Raw genomic sequence first — 21,740 nt, forward strand, 5'->3', positions numbered from 1 at the left:
TTCTGCTTTGCCAGTTCATTCCCAACAGAGAACATGTTGGGTTGAACCCCACCCTCTTGCCTGTCAGCAGACATCACCCAGTCAGCTGACCAAGTGATGTCAGCTGATGGACAGGTGGGGTGTAGTTTTAGAGAAATGGCCTCAGGGGCCCACAGGGCAGGGGTTCCCCATTCCTGCTTTAGGGGTGTGGAGAAAAGGACAAATTAGAAGGAGAGGGTCTAGTATCTGTGGAATGCCCTCACATCAGATGTCAAGGAAATAAACAACTATCTGACTTTTAGAAGCCATCTGAAGTTAACCCTGTATCAGGAAATTTTTAATTTCTAATGTTTTACATTTTTTTATGTGCTGTAAGCCACCAAGAATGGCTGGGGAAACCCAGCCAGATGGACGGGGTATAAATAATAAAATAAAATAAAAATAATTAACCTCTCTCAAAACAATGGTTTCCTATGTTATTCTCAGTGACTATCCCAGTGCAGGATCTATGTTTCATTCAAGCAATGCACTTGCAAGCATTGTACACCAACTTTTCAACCAAATCGGGAACCAGGATTGTGGTCTGAGTAGAAGCCTGCTAATCTCTGCATAGCTAGGAGATTTAACACATATCTTACAAAGAGTGGCATAATCAGTATTTTCAAGTGTTGTAATCCTCCACCTGATACTCATCTATCCCCTCAGCGCAGCTTTTAGCAACGCTTGCCTTAATATACACCTGGGAAACACTTCTCCTTCCTCCCCTATCATCATCAATGAACACAGAAAGTGTTTCTAATGGGAAATGTGCAGGGCATGTGATAAAAAGGTCGGGGAGAGTTCAGTTATGCGAGGGGGGGAAAAGTATTTTCTCATGAATAGACAGTTAAGCTGAAGATAATTAAAGTTTCCACTATACAAAAAAGAAACTGTTAGATAAGCGCTTTGAACCAATGCTTTGGGATTCAGTTTAGAAAAGATAGCGGCCAGCAAAATTCTTTAGTTAAAACTGGGGCTGACTAAAAACTACACCCCAGCTTTTTTAAAAAAATGATTTTGACAGTTTTCCTCAATCCCCACCAATCACCCTGTTTTGACAGGATGATTGGTGGGGAATGTTCCTCATTAAAATGTCTGTCCATTCATTTGGATTGACCTTGCTCTCAGCTGCCGACTCCCATCTCAGCAATGGTTAAAGCTGATTGGTTATGTAGTACTGTGATCTCATTCCATTCACCATGTTATCTCTGATTGGGTGGGATCATCCTTTGCGGGCAGGAGGAAATTCCCCCAAAGGGATATTGATGATATGAAATGTCCAGACTCTTTATATTCAAAAGAACTTTACTTCAGGAGCATATAGCTGAGAAGAACACCCCTACAATCTCATGCTTATTCACTTATAGAGAGCACAAGTTTCTCCCTATTAACATTTAGGGATCTTCCTCTGTCTGCTTCAACCCAGGCAGACCACATTGACACACACTGTCCTCAGGAGCATCCAGATAAACCTCTCTCAGCAGCCATTCTCCCTCGCACACACAGAGAGAAGAACAGGAAAACAGTTAAAAATGACAGTTACTTGAATAACAGTCACAACAGAATGGAATGCCTTTCTCATGTGACTCACAGCGAGCCAATCACATGACTTAGCTACTGACAAAGGAAAAAACCCATGCTATAAAAACACAGCTATTTAACATAAGCAACATTCCCATTTCAGGAAATTAAACCATTATCCTTAACAGATGTAGTGCCCCATGACTCTCTGTATAGCCCTTACGACTTTTGGCAGGCTGCACCTCCTCATCCATACCCCCTTTCCTCAAGCCAGGCCCTTTACTGACCCAAGTTGCGTTCTCCTTGAGTGCTTTTGCCTGGCTGGAATGTATCCTTGAATTCTGATCATGTGCCTTGCTTGCTTGAAAAGAAGATAGAGAAAGTGTGCTGGTCTATGTAGGAACTAGTCTACTGTATAAAGGTAACATTTGCATTCATTTCTCTGCTCACGTTCACCATTGGCCCCACTGGCATGTGCCCCACAGAAGGGAATCCAACCCTTTGTCTGAAAAATGGTTCTCCACCCCTGATCTAAATGTTTGGCAGAAATATTCCCTGTTTGACCCCCATTATCAAAACAGGCAGCTATTCAGAGCAGCTCTAGAGACATTTTGTATCCACCCTCCCTATCTGAATGCAATATTGAAGCAGTTTCAACTGGCAATAAAGAAAATCAATGCTTGAAATAAACTTATGCGTATTAGGGGAGATGCTGCCAGCAGCGCAACTTATGTAAACAAAGATGGGCTTATTCAAAACTTTTTTGTATTCATATGTGGGCATTAGCCCCCAGCAGCTTTATTTTGATGCATTCAAGTAATAAGACATAGCAGATACAGACTTATAAGGGCACGAAATGGCTGGATCATTTCCACAGCATAATTCACTCGGCAGAGATTTGTGTATGAATTCTATCCCTCTCTTTCCGTGTCTGCCTTGGTGGAGGTGAGATAAATTCACTCCAAAATGGCCCCAAGGACCTACAAATGTAAGGAATCCCAGGCCAAATAGAGACCTGTCAATCTCCCGACAACCCTGGCACTTAAATTTTGCAGCAATAACTCATTTCCGTGCAACTTCTGTGTGAGTGACCCTTTGACTTTATCAGCCTCTCTCTGAGAGAGAGAGAGAGTTTCATTCCTCTTTTTTCATCCCTTCATCAGGTCATTTAACCTTAGTTCCTTAAATATATGCAGGGGAAAGAGAAACTTGTGCAGATCGCAAGATCTACATCCAGGCCATCTAAATCAGGTATGTGAAATGGGTATGAAATGGATGAGTAAGGCATGCCTACTTAGAGTGTGAAGCTTAATTTGTGCATGTGTGATGCAACTTCACCCAGAGGCCTCTAGCAGGACATCGCCTTCCCCAGTGTTGCCCCCCCCCCCCGCCACCACCAATAAGTACACTTTGGGAAGGAAATGAGGCAATGCACAAGGTATCTCAGTGTTGGGAGAATCACAGAGGCTGGTTCAGAGTGGCCATGTGTCCTCTCTTTGAAGGCATCCTCTGTTTGAAGAGCTGCCCTATCTAAGACCTGTTAAAGATTAAAAAACCACAAGAATGGAGAATAGCAGCCTTGAAGTTGCGTGTCAACTGTTGGGCATACAGGTAACCTGTATGTCTGCTCAGTCTGCTGTCCAAATGTTGTCACCTTGCCACAGCCTTCCCCACTATGATGAGATGCACTGTATTTCTATTTCAGTCATAGCAATTATTTCAAATTCTATACATACATATTAGCTTATGCAAATGTTATGCAAATCCTCTTTTGTAAAATGATGTACAGTCGTATTTTAGATCCTGAACGCCCAGGGACTCAGACATTTTGGCTCCTGAACACCGCAAAGTCATTGTTCTGGTTTGCGAACGTTCTTTTGGAACCCAAACATCTGATGGGGCTTCCGCGGCTTCCTGCAGCCAATCAGAAGCTCTGATTTGGTTTACGAATGTTTTGCAAGTCAAATGGACTTCTGGAATGGATTCCATTCAGCTTCCAAGATACGACTGTATTTCCCCTGTTTTGGTGGCCCCTCTGCATTCAGACTCTACTGTACTATCTGTGACATCATTCATACTCTACAATTCTATGATTCTATGAGGAGTGCAACGGGGTCAAAATTTGCAACTGAGTTTGGGGGTGAGGGAACAAGCCACTCCCTTTTAAAAAAAAAGTAGCAGGTTTTGCTGAGTCCGATTTTGAATCAAGCCAAGGAAAGACATCGCTAGCCTGTAGTCAGAATTAGGATTGCTATCATACTGCTTTAGGTCTCTGAAACATTAACACCTATACCCAGCCTGTGCTCATTTAACTCAGCTCTTTGTAAGTGATGACCAAATCCCAATGGGAGAGCTTCATACTCACATGCCCCACTGCCTCCAAAAAGCTTTCCTTAAAGCCTTTATTAAAAGATTTATTTCAATTCCTGCTGGAACAAATTCATTCTGCGCTATGGCCTGAAGCACTCTGAAACTCCGGCGCTGATAAAAATCACCAGAGGAGCAGACTACCGCAGACAAGGGTTTTGATATTTAGAAGGCCTTGTGCCCGCAGCAGCTGCCACACCGCTACCATGGCTGCGGAGAAGAACGGAGGGAGGGAATGCTCTTTGGGCAACAAGATTCTAGGGCTTTCTGATTAAGCAGCCACTGTAATTGACCTCCAGAGTAAATGGGTAGCCAGGGGCAGGAGAGAAAGGGGGCGGGTAGATTTTGCATATGTAGAGTGGCCTACTTAAGTATACTCCAATATGAACTTATAGGACTGTCATTGAAATTCTACTCAATATTGATCCAGAGCAGATTCCAATGTATAGTTAGCAAAGTAGAAACTTAAACACGTTGCAGGATTCCCAAAATTAGACCAGAGGAAATTAATATTTCATCCAGCAGAGCTTTACTGCTATGAGAATAGTGGTTACAAATCCAATACATTCAGGGTTGTAACTGTCCATAAGAAATCAAGTTGCAGCAGACTCAACTTAAACTTACAGTAATTTATACTAAGACTAAACCTTAATACTATACGTATACAGAAGACCACACCAGAAAGGAAAAAGGATAGAAAGAGAAAGTGAAACCCAGGGTCCTTCTGGCCTATTTTTATAGTCAGCATGACCTTGACTGAAGAGATAACAGAACCAGTTTAAGCCAGCTGTACTCGGCTTCTCTAAAGGAATAACCCTTGTTTCTTTCACACAGAGAAGCTTTCAGAACTCTCTCGAATTAATTAGAATAGGAGAGATCTCTAGACATCAGATCAATATTTTCTGCACTAAGAAATGCAAACTGACAAGGACATCTCAGTTTTCATTGGAGAAATGTTGGATGGTATGCATCAAATTTATCTTTTTGAATGCATTCATTTGCAGCCTTCTGAATGCAAAAATGCTGCAATTCTCCGTGGGTGCCACCTCCATAATTCTGATCAGTATTGTGTATACGTTGACCAATAAGGTGAAAGCGGCTGTGGTGATACTTCACTGGAAAGCTCTGTGTATCTTTGATAAAGCAAGTGCAGTGACCTTTGCTTTCTAGATTTAGGTATGCACTCTGAGTGACTCAGCTGGGGCCAGAGGGCAAAACTCTTGCACTCTGATTTACCTGCTGAGCAGATGACATTTGCTTTCAAGGAAGCAGCACAGGCGCAAAAGGAAATGGAAGATCTGAGCGACAACAGCATGCTTTGTGGTATCCCTCCTATCTACAAAGGATGTGCCAGTTTCTCTTCCAGACTATGTAGGGAAATGTACAGAGAACGTCCATGCTGCACTGTGGTCTACGATTGTAAGATTATTTGAACACCTGGTTCTGTGAGTTTCTCAGCAGAACATGTTGTCACTCACAGTTTGGTGACGTTGAAGCACTTGTGAAGACATCAGCACGTATAAACACAAGAGCTAGGAGATTTGGCAGCCAGCACAAAGCGTCCAGTTCTCTGAAACCACCATAGCAGATTGAGGAAAAGAGGAACCGACTTGCCAGCTATCCACTCACTTAGTGCCCCCAAAGCAGCTGGCTAGTAGGGGGTGCTTCAAATTGCAGATTCTGAAGTTGCCAGGTGGTATAAGGCACCAGGAGCCTACCAACCCCTCGCCTGTATAAATAAGATGCAGCTGTGCCCAGACCACTGCCTGCACACCACCAATACTCATTTGCATCATTTTATTTACATATCACATCTCCAATATGGCATTCAATGTAGCAACCCCTTCCTCCACAGCCTTGACACCTTCTGGTTTTGGTGTTGAGACATAGCTTGTAAGTGGGAACTTGGTTGATGAAAGGTATCATTTTAGCCTGTTCTAAAGTTTTCCCAGTAGTGATGTATGGAAGTGAGAGCTGGACCATAAAGAAGGCTGATTGCCGAATAATTGATGCTTTTGACTTAAGGTGCTGGAGGAGACTCTTGAGAGTCCCATGGACTGCAAGAAGATCAAACCTATCCATTCTGAAGGAAATCAGCCCTGAGTGCTCACTGGAAGGACAGATCCTGAAGCTGAGACTCCAATACTTTGGCCACCTCATGAGAAGAGAAGACTCCCTGGAAAAGACCCTGATGTTGGGAAAGATGGAGGGCACAAGGAGAAGGGGGCGACAGAGGACGAGATGGTTGGACAGTGTTCTCAAAGCTACTAACATGAGTTTGACGAAACTGTGGGAGGCAGTGGAAGACAGGAGTGCCTGGCGTGCTCTGGTCCATGGGGTCACGAAGAGTCAGACATGACTAAGTGACTAAACAACAACAGCAACAAGGACTAGCAGTTATGGATAAGAGACATCACACTAAGTGTAGCCCATTTAAAATATGATGGGTGCAATATTGACTCCAATACAAGTCTCCTGTTAAATTCCTATTGACATTGACAAAACATCAGATTTTGGCATGGTGACTGTGCCATGCTGAAAAGCACAAATATTTTTTGAATGTGTATTGAGACTGGGACATCCTTTCCCAAAGGAGGTAATTAACAGTGCTCCTAAAGACTATGTTTGCTTCGACAATGCCGTACAATCAACCCCAAACAGCGGATTAAGATAACACAAGCATCTTCTTCAGGGAGATTTAAATGAGTCCAGCATGGATCAATTGAAGTCTGACACATTCCGCTCTCATGTACAAGGTTTCTGGCTAATGCCGTTCTAGTTAGTTTTGTTTATAAATGTCTCCAGTGGGAATTAAGACAAAGGATTGGTCCCTGCTCCTGCATCTTGTAAGCAGTGGGACTTCTGAGCAGGAAGAAGAAACAAAAATGAACAAGAAATGTCTATTGCTAAGGGAAGAGTTGAAACAATATCGTAAGCCCAGTTTTACTTTGTGAAGGCAAAATACAGTAAAGGATCTTTGATCAAGCACTGCCTCGGCCACACCAGACCTAAATGCAGCGAGGCCACGTCCCCCGGCCCAGCCGATTGGCTGGTCTGGGAATGACGCATCTGAGGATTACCTGGTATCACGATCATGGGGTGGGGCGTGAGCCCACAACCCCACCTCCTCCCTAGCTCGGGAGTGGCTATACCCACTTAATGTGTGACCTCAAAATTCCAGATACCCCCCAAACTGATGCCAAAGGTTAGTGCTAGTTTTGTGCCATTTTGTGCTGCAAACCCCACGTTTTGTGTCTCCCCCCCCCAACTGACTAATTGTCACTCAAACCAGGGTCACAAGTAAATGGCCAAAAACCCAACCTTGTCCGATTGACTACAAACCGGTGCCCAAGTGGTGCACTGATTTGGTGGCATTTAGTACCGCAAACCCCACTTTCTGTGCTGCTGCCCCCAAAGGGAGTAATTAACACTCAAACCAGGGGCCCTAAGTGGGGTCTTAAGTCCCCACATAGCCAACTTAGCCTTAGTGGGGACTTAAGCTGGCTAAGTTGGCTTATTGTGCTAAGTGGGCTAAGTTGGCTAAGTGGGCCCCTTTTAACTAACTTAAGTCCCCACTTAGGCCACTTAGCCTTGCCCTTTCCCTCTGGTAAGCATAGTGATAGTGGTGGTGGGAGGTTAGGTAAGTGCTGCTGCTCCTCCCTGCCCCCCACTACTGCCTTTCCATCTCCAGCCACTTGTCCCTTCCAAGTCTTCCTTCTTCCTCGCCACACTGCTCTGTAGATGTTCTGCAGAAACAAGGGTTCTCAGGCCTAATTCTCCACCACACATGTCTTCTACACAAATCAAGTTTAGCTCCATAGAGAACCTATTTCTCAACATCTGCTATATAGAAGTTTGCATCCATCTTAACAATTTTGCTTTGAATGAAATACGGAATTGGGGAGCAAACACAATACTTTCTTCCACTATTCCCCCCACTTGTGAGATTTCATTCAGCAGTTTGTTGGTAACTTCACAACCGTCTAAAGCGGTGCTTGCGCTGTGATGAATGGGCTGGTTAGCTGAATGTCAGATATGAGATGCTGATTTGTGACTGGACTGCACGTTCTGCACAGTGATGATAATAACATTAATACTTAATTATTATTGTCCCCTATAAAGCTGTGAGGTACTGTACATTGATTAAAAAATACGATAGACCAAGCCTGGAGGATTACAGTGTAATTAAGGTTAGGACACATCAGGGAGCAAAGAGAAGGAAGGAGAGAGAGAGAGAGAGAGAGAGAGAGAGAAGACAAGAAGGGTCAGTCATCAAAAGCTAGGATGAAAAGATGTGTCTAAAGCATGGGGGATATTGAGGAGAGGGCTTTCCATGCACATTATAAACAGATAATTTGTTGCAGGCTATTTTGACCATTTTTCAGAGATAAAATGCTTTGCCTCTCCAGGATGCTTTGCCCTGAATTAATTTTTGTTTGCCTTCAGTTGACATTGTCTGTTCCTTACGTGATCCCTGATTGGCTATGATCTCCAATCTGACCAGTTCAGAAAACATTCCCTTACTCTAACTTGGCTTCGTTTGCTCTCATGATGTCAACATGCAGCCAAATATGATGTGCTACAGGGCATTGGGATAAAATCACATTTTCTATTAGCTGGAATCACACTCAGAAAAACCAAGAAGTCATAATCAGAAAATAAAATGGCATAATCAGAAAATAAAATGGCACCAGTACATGGGGAATTTATAAGGGAAATTAATGGGTTTAAAAAAGCACTGCAAAATACAGAGAAACAGACAAACATTCAGTGCAGTCCTAGGACAAACAGGTGTCTGAATGTAGTAACAGAGAAGAGGAAAGCTGGATGTCTGGTGGGACACAAGGATGAAACAGAGGGGGTCATCTCAGATTCAGCTAAAACACTGAGACCAAAATCCTGAAATGAAAGAGAGGTTTAAAACAGATTCATTCTGCAAGGAGCACAGGGCTGTAGTGGAAGCTGAGTTGGTTCAAGGTCATCCACTGAGCTTCACAGCTGAGCACCTGAGATTGCATAATAATGGTGGTACAGTCAAATGTATAAAACAACAGATAACACATGTTGGAGATGTAAAGAAACAGAGGGCACTTATTATCATATGTGGTGGCAAAGTAAGGTTGTTAAAAGGTATTGGGAAATGATATATAATGAATTGGAAAAAATGTTCAGAAAATAACCTTTGTCAAAAAGCCAGAAGCCTTCTTGTTAGGTCTTACAGGAGTGGATCTATCGAAAAAATATAAAACATTGTTTATGTATGCAACAACAGCCGCTCAAATACTATTAGCACAATCTTAGAAAGAAGAAGTTGTCCCCACAAAAGAAGACTGGCAAAATAAATTAATGGAATATGCGGAAATAGCAAAATTAACTGGGAGAATAAGAAATCATGAAGACAATAAGTTTAAGAAGGAATGGGAAATGTTTATTGCAGATATAAAAAAGCAATGTATACAAGTTAATACATGAGCAGGATTTTAAAAATGCTTGTAATATTATAGACAAGGTACAAGAATTGGAAAGAAAAACAATTAAAGCTTTTATGGACATGCATGAATTACATATAACAAAGGAACCGGGGGGTGGGGAGGTAGAGGGAAGTCAGGGTATTTTAATTATCCCATATTGTGGATTTAAAATGGATTGTATATACAGTTGGTTTAATGTTTTGATATATGATTTTTTTATATAAGTGATTTTTGTTATTGTAAAAATCAATCAATCAATAATAATAATACCCAATAATAATGGTGGTGGTGGTGGAGTCCTCAGACTCGGGGGCTATGCAGGAAGCCAGATAGGAAGCCCAAGAGTGCCCCTTTCTCCCACTTCATTCTATGCTGCACTGTCTGTTTAAAAAATGCATTATGCTCATTGATAAGACATTGGGGATAATAAATTGATAAGACCTTTCCTCCAACAAGCTTAAGGTGGCATGAATATTTCTTCTCCTTCCGAATAGGGGATGGAATTTTTGGTCACCTCTGTGAGGTAGGTTAGGGTGAGAGATAGGGACTGACTCAAGATCATTCTGGTGTGCTTGCTCAGGATCAGGCAGCTGTCAAGGGTGTTCCAAGCAGGCACAGGGGTGTTGAGTTTTGTGGCTTCACTTGCTCTTCACGCCTTCAGTCTACACATGGCAGAGAAATCTCTGCACATCTGTATTGCCAGACCAATTCCAATTTCTCTCCATTTTTAGTCTCTGCAGCTATCTTTGCATGAACTCCAGATGAATACTAATCAATCACTGTGCATGAGCACAAAATTGCTTAAATAAAAATCTTAATATTAAAATGGATATTTATATAGTTCTTTAAAAATTAGCATTTAGAAGCTATAAACAGCCATACCATTAAACACCCTCGACTGGTTCAAAGGATTTAAAACCATGTATTTAAATTGCTGTATAACGTTAATTTGACAGTCTACATGATTTCTGCCCTAAAAAAAATAGCCCCAGTTCTTTGCCAAGGTACCCCAAACTCTGGGTGTCTGAATTATGTGCATAATAAGTATGACTTGACTAATCATTTTTCTTCATTCTCTATTCCTGTTGTGGACTACAGTCTCTGAATAGAGAACACTTGGGCCTCTATTGATAGATGCAACCAGAATTGCCCCCAAGCTACACACTTGCTTCTTCAACAGGCATGCAATCCCATACAGAATACCCAATTTGCCAATTTGCCAAACAGGGGAACCACCCACCCAAACGGCCTCCACCACTCTGCCACGAATTTCTCCATCAAGAAGAGGGCATTTACAACTGGGTGATAGTTATTCAAGGATACTCTCTCCTTCAGTCTTCATCTCCAACAAAGCCAGGGGGTTCCTGTCTGGACCCCTGGATATGGTCTTGGCCTTCAACAGATGCCCAACCTCGCCAGTTCTTGATGCCGGTCTTGTCCACAGTGCTACTAATTAATTCAAGAATCATCTGTATTTAATATTAATTACACTGCATGGCTATTAATTTGCATTGTGCAGTAATACTCTAGAGCAGCCCTCTGTAGGCCGTTGCCAGAGCACGCTTATTCTCCTTGACTTTACTGGAATCCAAGGACTTTGCTCTGTAAATGTCCAATAGTTTCTCTGACATCTGCAAGGCTCTGGCTTGTTATTTACACTTAATGAATACACATGAGCCAAGAACCATGAGGCCTGATTGTGAGCTTCTTGTGTTTTTTTCTGGAGATTGCCAAAGTTATGAAAGGGAAAGCTGGAACTGTTTCTTGCATTATTAAGTGTGAGACTTTTGACCTCACACAACTGCTTAGGTAACCACTAGAGGGGTTCAGAACCATTTGGCAATGGTCCTCCAATGAGAAGGAACCCCCTGTGGTTATTGACTGAATAGATTTTCTCATTTAAAACTGGCAAATTTCAGATTGCTCTGAATATGAATGGGAAAGTCCTAATGGCAAATATACAAGCACAGAGCCAGGACACTTTTAAGAACACCTAAAATGCAAAGATCCCATCTTCAGAATAAATTCACTCACAAGACAGATCGATATCTACCTGTAACCATAAAAACGTAAGAATGTCGTCACTCTGCAGTTCACATGGCTGCTGACAAACAAGGAGGAGGGAACTGAAGAAAGAGGCAGCCAAGGGGAACAGCTGAGACTGGTGAGTGAGCAGACAGGTGGAGACTGACTATAGAGGCAGGTGGACAGAGAGCTGAAGCTTGTGAGTGAGCAGGCAGGTGAGTAAGACTGGTGAGAGAGTGGGTAACCCCGGCCACTGAGTGGAGCATTGGTGGGCTATGAGGAAAAAGGGAGCTGAGGTGAGCAGTAAGGAGGAAGGGGAACTGGGCAAGGTATAAGAGGAAGAAGGTGATTGGACAGGGGGTGGGGTTTGGCAGATGACAGGTAGGTGGGTTGATGAGTAAAACAGGGGCAACAGCCCCTAGTGTATATATAAAGTGGTTCATAAAAACATATCGACTTGGAGGTTTTCCATACCTCAGCCTTATAGGTATGAACACTATGTTATATTCCAATAGTGAAGAGATAATAGATTGGAAAGTGTTGAGGAGATTCGTTAACATCTGTAGGCCTGCTGTAGGATTCACTGAAAGTGAAACTTCAAATAATGTACCATTTTATGCACAATATTTATGGTTGTTTTCTCATAATATATAGCAATTTCAGCCATGCAGATCAGGGACGTTTGCCTGCTTGGGCTCAAGGAAAGGTTAGTGGGGAAAGGATATGCCCCTTTGTCCATTTATTTTTTTGTTACAAAAATCACTCTGTCCCATGAAGGTAATGGCCTTGGCACTTTTGGTGTAATATATTTCACTGGACTGTTGTGAAAAGAAGCAAGGAAGGGCATTTGTAGGAGAACAAAAAAGTAAAACAGTGGTGTTCCAAACAAATATAGATGGTGTGTGTGTGTGTGTGTGTGTGTGTGTGGTGTACAATTCTGCCTTGCCCTCTCTAAAAAGAGCCCCTATCCATAGATCTTCAGAGATGAAGAAACAATGTCCTAAGTTAAGCCCTCTGTTTTTTCCTTCCTCTCAGATCTGCTACCATTCGAAAGGCTCAGCAATAAAAGTGATGTCATATGCAATCCTGGTTGGGTCAAAAACTCCCATAAAGACATAAGAAGAGCCCTGCTGGATCAGATGATTGGCCTACCTAGTCCAGCATTCTGTTCCGCACAGTAGATAGCCAAATGACTCTGGGAAGCCCACAAGAAGAATATAGGTGCCTTAGCCCTCTCTTGTTGCTGTTTCCCAACAACTGGTGTTCAGTGCAGGGTTTTTATTTTTATTTTGTAGGTAGTATATAGACACCATGACTAGTAACCTTATACTTCATGAATCTGTACATCGTGCAGAAATGTTTAGCCAGCTTAAACTCTGAAGGGTAGTTGACCCAAAGTAGATTATGTGATAAGTCATGCTGAATGAGCTATCTGGGCCGATGAAAGGCGGCTCATAAGGTAAGAATGTTTTAGAATTCTGGGTAATAGAGGGTGCTGATTGGGAAATGATGAGGTGGTGAGTATTCCAATATTAAGTCAATTTTCTCCATGGCTTCTGAATTCCTTCTGAAGGACTTATTAGGTAATCAACCCGGCAGGAGACTTCATTGCTGCTTACAAGTTCCATTTATGCACATATCCTCCAGCTGTTGAGCTTGTCTTGAGTCCGCTGTGCTTGAAACAGGTTTCTGCTTTAGCGATACCAGCTCAGCAGTTGGTGCAAGTCAAAGGAAAGCCACTCAGTGGCAGCTGCGAAGGGCGACCCAACAGCCCAGAACTAACTTGCTATGAGCTGCAGAGCCCAGTGATCCAGAAAAGTGCTGTCATTTCAAGAATAAAGGCAGAGTCTGGGGACCCTGAGCAGAGGCACTGTCTGCTTTTCCTTATGGGGGCAAACAATGTTATAGCATCATAGAGGCTTCTTCGTATGTAATAGATGCACTTGCCCCGCTGTGGGAACAAAGCAGGGAAACTTTCCCATTTGTCCTTAGACAACTTTGTCACAATTTAAATCTCACTCTGAATTTTCAAAGGCATCTCATTTAAGTGTCTAGCAGATGCAAGATGGGAGCTGAGGCAAATGTGAGCATCATCACAAAGGGTGTCTATATAGCCTCCAGTTACACCATAGGAAGAAACCACAGATTTGGTGATGGAAATTGTACCTCATTTAAAGCCAATGTGACCCACTGCTATTCACATTCACCCTGGCAATAGGTTGTTTCCCTCTTCTTCCAAGCAGCAGCATGTTCTGGAAGAAGCTTTGTGGGATGCATTGTGAAAAGAGAGGCCTATGGCACTCTTCATGATATCTGTTTACAGTACTCATAAATATGTCACTTGTCATGCTTTCAACATCAAGTGATTATCTTGCCATCAAATGATTATTATTTGGAACCAATCAGGCTTGATAGGAAAATGCAACTTCTCATTTGGAACAAATCAAGCTTGATATAATAGTGCAATATGAGTCTGTATGAGTCATTTGCAGCAGAGTCACTACCTAATCAATCACGTGATAATAGGGATGCTTGAGAATTTTGCTCCTTTGCTAATTCTGATATGAACTGAGCTGATCCATACTTTCTGGGTTAATGTACACAGTGCTTTTTTTCTGGGGGAATGCAGGGGTACACATACCCCTAAACATTTTGTGAATCTAAGTTTGGACTCATTGAGGGGCATTATTTCAATTTGAGGAAAATGAGAGTACCCCTAAACATTATTATTATTATTTAGAGGGGGGAAAACACTGAATGTACAAATTGGAACCTGTTTATCCACCCACTTTTGAACTTCCTACATGTGTATACATGGTTGTGCACATACTGAACATGCAGAAACAGCTGGTTGCCTATACTTTTGAAAACAACAGCAACACAAGAATGAATTTTCCCCAAGGCTGTTTCTTATCAGTCACATTCAAAACTTAGCATTTCTCCCAGTCCATAAAATTTCAAAATGCCCTTTCAATACAAAGTCTGATCCTGGTTGTCACAATCACAGGAGTACCAAAACCTCAAACACTATATTGTAATGTATTTTTTGCTTATGCTGATGTTCTTAAATGTGTTGTATGTGATTTGTGCTGTACTTGTGATGTTCTCTTATGTTCTATCATGTTGCTGCTATTTATTGTTTGTAAGCCACTTTGGGATTCATTTGAATGAAAAGCAACATAGAAACAGAATAAATCAAAACCAAACTTTACGATAAGGACGACGAAGAGTGAGACTGAGGAAGGGCTGGCGCCGCTGTATTAAGGCTGCTGTACACACCCCCTCGGAGGCACCTGGTTGGGTGCCTGCCGATGGGTGTGGGCACCAGTCAGGTAAGTGGGAGGCAGGGGGCTAATGCCCCCTGCTAGAGGCGGGGCTCGGGCTCCCGCCCACAACCACTCCCCTCTCTTCAGGAGGAGAGTCTTTTTCATAATGAAGTCTGTCCAAGTGGCATCCTCACTTTCTCCTTACTCCTGTTAATATAAACTAAGAATATGAACCAAATGCACATAAAACTATATATATAACTATATATAACTATATATAACTATAACTATATATGCTTTCGTAGATTTTCACGGGTACAGGAATGCAGGTTTTGGTGTCTTCGGGTGTCTTCCCGTGTAAGAGTCGGGGTGTCTGTGCGACGTTTCGACGAGGTCTCACTCGTCATCTTCAGGCTGGTGCTTTCGGCTTCTTGTTACTGGAACAGAGCAGAATCTGGTGTTTGAGTTCCTATAAATACTGTTGAGGGGTGTGGTGTATAGCCTCCAACGTTCTGGGCAGAGAGGAAGTTCCTAGATTAGTGTGCCTCTTCTTCTTTTGTTCCTTAATTACTTGAGGGATATCTTGAGTGATTTCATGAGTGATATTCTGAATACCACTGGGTGGGTCATTAAGTGTAGATTAGTTGCTAAAGCTTTTGTGTCTTGACCTCTTGAGCTTGTGAAGAGTTTTTCTGAGAAGATGGCTGTGCTGCATTTAGTTGTGCTCTGGCTTGGCTTCGTGTATAGGGGCGAGCTGTGGTTTTGTGCCTTGTGCCAGCCAGATCTGTGTAGGGATTGCAGGGGGGTGCAGCATCCGGAGGTGCCACTATAGTTTGGCTACTGGATGGAGTCTGTAATATGTCTGTGGAGAGGGTCTGGGTTTGGGTCTGGTGTGGTTGATTGGTGACGGCGTTCTGTGTGCCTCTGGTTCTGGTGTCGGTTTTTGTGGGGAGGGCTAATTTCCAGATGTCTGGCAGGCGGGACGTGTCGTCACGCTTGTTCATGTTGTGAGGGTGTTTCTCTATCTCGATGGCTTCCATGATTATTCTCTTGTGGTGATGTTCCATGTTAAAGAGCAATTTGGAATCTGCAAAATTAATTTCGTGTCCTGTTTCTTTCATGTGTTGGAAAAGAGAGGAAGTTTTTTCTTCTTTTTTGACGGCATTCTTGTGTTCTGCGATACGTGCATTTATTCGTCTGTTTGTTTGTCCAATGTACGTGGCTGGGCAGACTTTGCAGGGTATTTCATAGACCCCTTGGTTTTCCAGCTGGATTTTGTCTTTTGGGTTTCTGAGGATATTGGCTATTTTTTGGTTGGTGCAGAAGGCTGTTTTGATATTGTGTTTATGGAGGATTTTGCTGATTTTGTCTGTAGTGCCCTTGATATAAGGAAGGAGGGCCATGCCATTGTTTTCTTCTGTGTCTTGGTTTTTGGGGGGTGTTTCTTTTTGGATTAGCTTCGTAACCCTGTTTTTCTGGTATCCATTGGCGATTAACACATTTGAGAGATTCTGTAACTCAGTTGTCAAGTGGTCTTTGTCAGCCAGGCGTTTGGTTCTGGAGATGAGAGTCTTGGCTACGGAGTTTATTTGTGCAGGGTGGTGGTGTGATTGTGCATGTAAGTAGCGGTTGGTGTGTGTTTTTTTCTGGTAGATAGTGTGTCCTAGGGAGCCATCAGGTTTTTTGTAGATTAGGACGTCAAGTTCCTATAGGAACTCAAACACCAGATTCTGCTCTGTTCCAGTAACAAGAAGCCGAAAGCACCAGCCTGAAGATGACGAGTGAGACCTCGTCGAAACGTCGCACAGACACCCCGACTCTTACACGGGAAGACACCCGAAGACACCAAAACCTGCATTCCTGTACCCGTGAAAATCTACGAAAGCATATATAACTATATATATATATATAACTATTCGTAGATTTTCACGGGTACAGGAATGCAGGTTTTGGTGTCTTCGGGTGTCTTCCCGTGTAAGAGTCGGGGTGTCTGTGCGACGTTTCGACGAGGTCTCACTCGTCATCTTCAGGCTGGTGCTTTCGGCTTCTTGTTACTGGAACAAGAAGAACAAGAACAAGAAGCCGAAAGCACCAGCCTGAAGATGACGAGTGAGACCTCGTCGAAACGTCGCACAGACACCCCGACTCTTACACGGGAAGACACCCGAAGACACCAAAACCTGCATATATAACTATATATATATATGCTTTAAAGAAGCCCCAAGCTTTCAGGTACGCCAACAGGATTTCCTGGGTCCAGTACACTAAGAACATAAGAAGAGCCTTATGTTCAGTTCCGAGGGCCTTCTGACGGTTCCCTCACTGCGAGAAGTTAAGCTACAGGGTAGCAGGCAGAGGGCCTTCTCGGTAGTGGCACCTGCCCTGTGGAATGCCCTCCCATCAGATGTCACAGAAATAAATGCTATCTGACTTCTAGAAGACATCTGAAGGCAGCCCTGTTTAGGGAAGTTTTTAATGTTTGATGTTTTATCGCTTATTCTTGTTCTGTTGGGAGACACCCTGAGTGGCTGGGGAAATGCAGCCAGATGGGCAGGGTATAAATAAAAAATAATTGTTGTTGTTGTTGTTGTATAAATGGATGGAGCCCCCTGCATCATCGTCACCCCTCCCCTCAGTCTGTAAGCAAGCACTGCTGCTTCTGTACATATTAAGTTATCCTAGCCTATCTCAAGGGCTGTTGCAAAGGTTGAGAAAAGCAGGGAGGAGAGGAAAATACAGGCAACTGTGAACTCCTGGGAGGAAAAGCAAGGTAGTAAAATATATTCCCATTTACAGATCATGTGAAGAAAAAGAGAGATGCACAAAGCCAAAAAAGCAGCCCTCCCTTGCTTAATTGTCAATGTTTTGTAGTCCTGTTATTTACAGCAAAATCACACACACACACCCCCACAAAACCCCCACAACAATCTGGAAGCATCTCCTCCTGGAGTTGCATGTGCCTCCTTCGTTGCTGGGATTTAGATGTCAGCTAAAGACATTTCTGTTTGCTCAGGACTTTTTCAGTCTGATATGGTAATGTTTGCCCTGATCAGCAGTGTGTGGATTTGTATTTTTAATGACTGTTACTTTATGAATATTTCAGTTTTGCATTTGTTTTAATCACCGATGCAATTGGGTTTTTTCATCCTTTGTTATACATTGGGCTGGACTTTTTTTTTTTTGAGGAAGGGCGATTCATAAATGCAGTAAACAACAACAACAATTAATATCACCATTTAAATGTGGAACTAATTGGGTAACTTTGGGTCACTTGTTGCCACCATGTCTAACCTAAATCACTTGTTTCTCGTCAGGATGAAATTGAGGTTCCCTATATGCACATAGGGAGTCACCTCTTGTGCCGTCCCCCATCCCCAATTTAATCAGACTATTTGTCAATATGGCGAAGAAGTGTCTGCTCTGGCTGCAGTTCTCCAGGCTTTCAGCTCATTCCCACGCTTATTATCTGAAATCCTTTGGAACAATCCAGATGCATTTTGTGATAATGCAAATCATGTGTTCTACCAGTGAGCTATGATACCTCTTTAGTCTTCTGGAAGAAGGCTGAGACAATACAGGCAACAACCAATTTACACGTGTCCGATTGGTGTGTGATTGTGCACAAGCACATGGCTTCAAACTCAGAAATGACCCCAAAATGTTGCTAAAATGTCACTGGGGTGGTGCCGGAAACCTACTGCTAACTTGGCAAATGCAGAAGCCTGAATGGTAATATTTTGAACCCCATTCTTTTGCCCCACTCTCTAGGTGGCTACAAGCTTCCCTGTTTACCTACTTCATAAATCCCCATATCGGCATGATTCCTGGAACCCCCTGGGTTTGCAAAGAGTTTGCTGACGCTGAAGTGACTTCAGCTGTTGTATCCACTCCTAGTTACATAGCCACGCTACTGATTTATAAACTAATTACGCAAGCAGACTGCCTCCTGGGTCACTGCTGGTATTCATTCTGAACGTGTTCCCGCTTTGAAATATTTAGACAGCTGTCCAGAATGGGTACATTTCTTGGCCTCTAAATGTTAACTGTGCACGACTGCCAAGGAAATCTCACATGTGGCAAACGTATCCCAAAGCCAAAGTTGCACATTTATAGGAGAAGATGGAGCCATTATTCACACTTATGAGGGGATTTTTGCCCAACTCAGGTCTGAAAATCTAAATCTGTTGTGGAATGATTCGTGCTTGCATGTTCGCTGCCTTATAACTGAAGCATCAGATGGTGACTTGCATGTGTGAATGAGCCACTGCATATCAAACACCACAGAGAGAACATTTAGATAATATCTGACGGAAGCAAGCCAGTTCAACTGGATATCATCATCAACTAGTTCCTTTCTTATTATGTATACAATAATTTGCACCCAGTTCTGTATATTCCGTTCCCAATTCCTGTTGTGTTTGATGTCCCCTCTGTCCCCCTTGGCTCAACCCCATTCCTCTCTCCCTTTACACCTTACCTAACCTACCCACCCCTCCCTTTACACCTCAGCAGCTCTACCCCACCACCAACCACCACACTCCCTTTAACCTTGCCATCCTTATAGCTTGTCCAGACCACATCTCCCCAGCAACTGTCCTGCTCTGCTGTAACTTTTCTCTTCTTCAGTCTCCAGTGCTGCTGAAATTGAAGCATTGGTTTGAGGTGGGCAGTAGAAGCAGAACAGGCCAGTTGCTGAGGAGCTGGCCTAGCCTGGCCTGGCTGTTCCTCTGCAGCTCACTTGGGCCGCCTGCTACTTGCCTGCTTGGACAATCTACCTGCTGTTCTGTTGTCATATTGCAGTGACATAGCCACCAATCAGTAGCCACACAGACTGCAGCGTGACAACATTCTTACATTTTATTATATAGTTATCCTGTGAACTGCCCTGTGATCTTGTGATGATGTGCGGTATAGTAACCTAATTTAAAAAAAAGTAAATAAAATGAACAACCTCACTAAGAACATGAAGCAGAACTATTCCCTTGGTTCTGCTGAAAGACAATTTCCATCCTTCAGGTGTCACCTAGCAGCAATCATTCTATCTGCAACACAGGGAGACATGGCAAGCAGTGCCAACTTCACTAGCTTCTCATCCTTCTGAACTAGACCACAATTTACTTTACTCTGTGCTGAATTATGACCCTTTGGTCAATTTTTTAAAACAGCTGTAGTTCTTTATTCCCTACCTGGTTTGGGGAATTTGTGTGAAAAATGTCACCCTGACATAGCTTTGAATCATTGTGGCTGCCAACTAGACATGGCGTTGACATGAATTCTGCAGTTAGTTGAAGCACCCCAATTTGACCGTTGTGCAGAATGGAATTAGCACAATAACCTGAAGACTTTCAGTTGCTTTGTTTGAAAGGATTTGCATTGGCCCTAAGAAAGAACCTAACTTAGCTGAGAAGGGTGCAATATTCAGGTCTGCGGGATGTTCCGTACAAAGCAGTCAGAAGTAAACTGAAAATCCAGGAGTATGAAAATGTGCTAGTATTATTGAACAGGATATCTTCCAATTAGACTAAGACATTGTGAAGTTTGAATCAATTCTTCAAGTTGGCAGAACAACCCCACACTATCTGCATGCTTTATTTTGGAATACAAAACTTGTTAAACGGGAGCACTTTCCTTTCAGAAAGAACATATGCTATGTCCTCATGGAGTCCAATAACTGTACATGCTGGAGAGGATGCCAAATCCAAGGTCTTTTTGGCAAAGCCATGCTGCATACAGTCAGCATTTATCTCATTTAATCCCAGCAGGTGCTCAAATTGCCTTAAAGAGTGGCAGACTGCAAGTTATCACACTACACATGCAGCCTTCAGACTCCCTCAAATATTATTGACCTCTGGCCAGTGTAACTTTTCAAGTGTGTTTCCATGGACTGTATAGCTGTTGCTGCTCCATGTATAAACATGTAGGCTTGGTTCAGATATTGTCCCACCTCCAGTGATATCCTGTGCATGGTAGTCCCCAGGGTGCCAGGCTAAACATGGATTATTCTAAGATCTGGTCCTGGTCATTACTATGCAAAGGATATTACTGCAAGGAGTAATGCTAAAAGTAAATTCTAGAGGTGCCACTGAGTTTTGCCAGTTGTCTTTTTTATTCTGCATTCATTAAAAAAAAATCCATAACAACATAACATGAGGCAATACATAATTATACAAAAGAACTTTAAAATAACCAGAACAATACAGTGCACAGCAGTTTACTACATGTTGGGAAAATTTATGAGCACACTAAATGCATCCATTTAGCATTGACCATGAGGGACTGCTTAGCCAGGGAGATGTCTTGGTAATAAATCTAACCAGCAGGTGGGGGAATTCGGGAGAAATGGTGGTTTTATTACAGCTCTCTGACTGGTCACACAATGCAAGAAGGGGTCCCATGCAAACTTATCCCAGTGTGGTGTAGTGGTTAAGAGCGGTAGTCTCATAATCTGGGGAACCGGGTTCGCGTCTCCGCTCCTCCACATGCAGCTGCTGGGTGACCTTGGGCCAGTCACACTTCTCTGAAGTCTCTCAGCCCCACTCACCTCACAGAGTGTTTGTTGTGGGGGAGGAAGGGAAAGGAGATTGTTAGCTGCTTTGAGACTCCTTAAAAAGGGAGTGAAAGGCGGGATATCAAATCCAAACTCTTCTTCTTCATCATCATCTCTCTCGTTTTAGCTCCTAATTACCTTATGCTTTTCCATAACTTTTTCAGCTATGGCAAAAGCTTAGGCTTTGGACCACCATCCCAGTTATGAGAACTGTGTGGAACACTTCCCTTGATGGGCTATCTTGAGTTGGGCAACAGCTCTCAAGCACAAGATTAAGTCCTTGTGCAATAGGCCTTTCAGGTTTTCCAGAAACATCAAGTGAAAGGCTAGCCCATTTATTGTGCATTCCTCATGATTTGTGCTCATGATGCTATCAGGGCCGTTATACATGATTGCACATTCAACACCATTTGCACCTGTAAAAGTTCTAGGGCAGTTATATTTCTTTGGCTGCAATTGGTGAATGTCCCATAGCTTCTTGTTGAAACTCCATAACTTTTTATACAATGTTTCCGTTCTTTTCTT

At 42.9% G+C, this 21,740-nt stretch overlaps 1 long non-coding RNA gene across 2 annotated transcripts in view; it reads left to right on the top strand.

The window, feature by feature from the left end:
• Positions 1–1,301: 1,301 nt before the first annotated feature.
• The window catches only part of LOC309532330, a 32,564-nt gene continuing 12,125 nt past the window's right edge, over positions 1,302–21,740 (top strand). Inside the window, exons 1-3 of one of the 2 annotated variants that reach the window (XR_014219762.1) lie at positions 1,302–1,960; positions 2,703–2,790; positions 5,077–5,812. This is a non-coding gene — a long non-coding RNA (uncharacterized lncRNA). Of the gene's footprint in view, positions 1,961–2,702; positions 2,791–5,076; positions 5,813–21,740 lie in introns of those variants that run through there. The other variant, XR_014219761.1, reaches the window with a different exon arrangement.

The sequence above is a fragment of the Podarcis vaucheri genome (genome assembly GCF_965113315.1).
Source record: "Podarcis vaucheri genome assembly, chromosome: 5".
NCBI lineage: Eukaryota > Metazoa > Chordata > Lepidosauria > Squamata > Lacertidae > Podarcis > Podarcis vaucheri.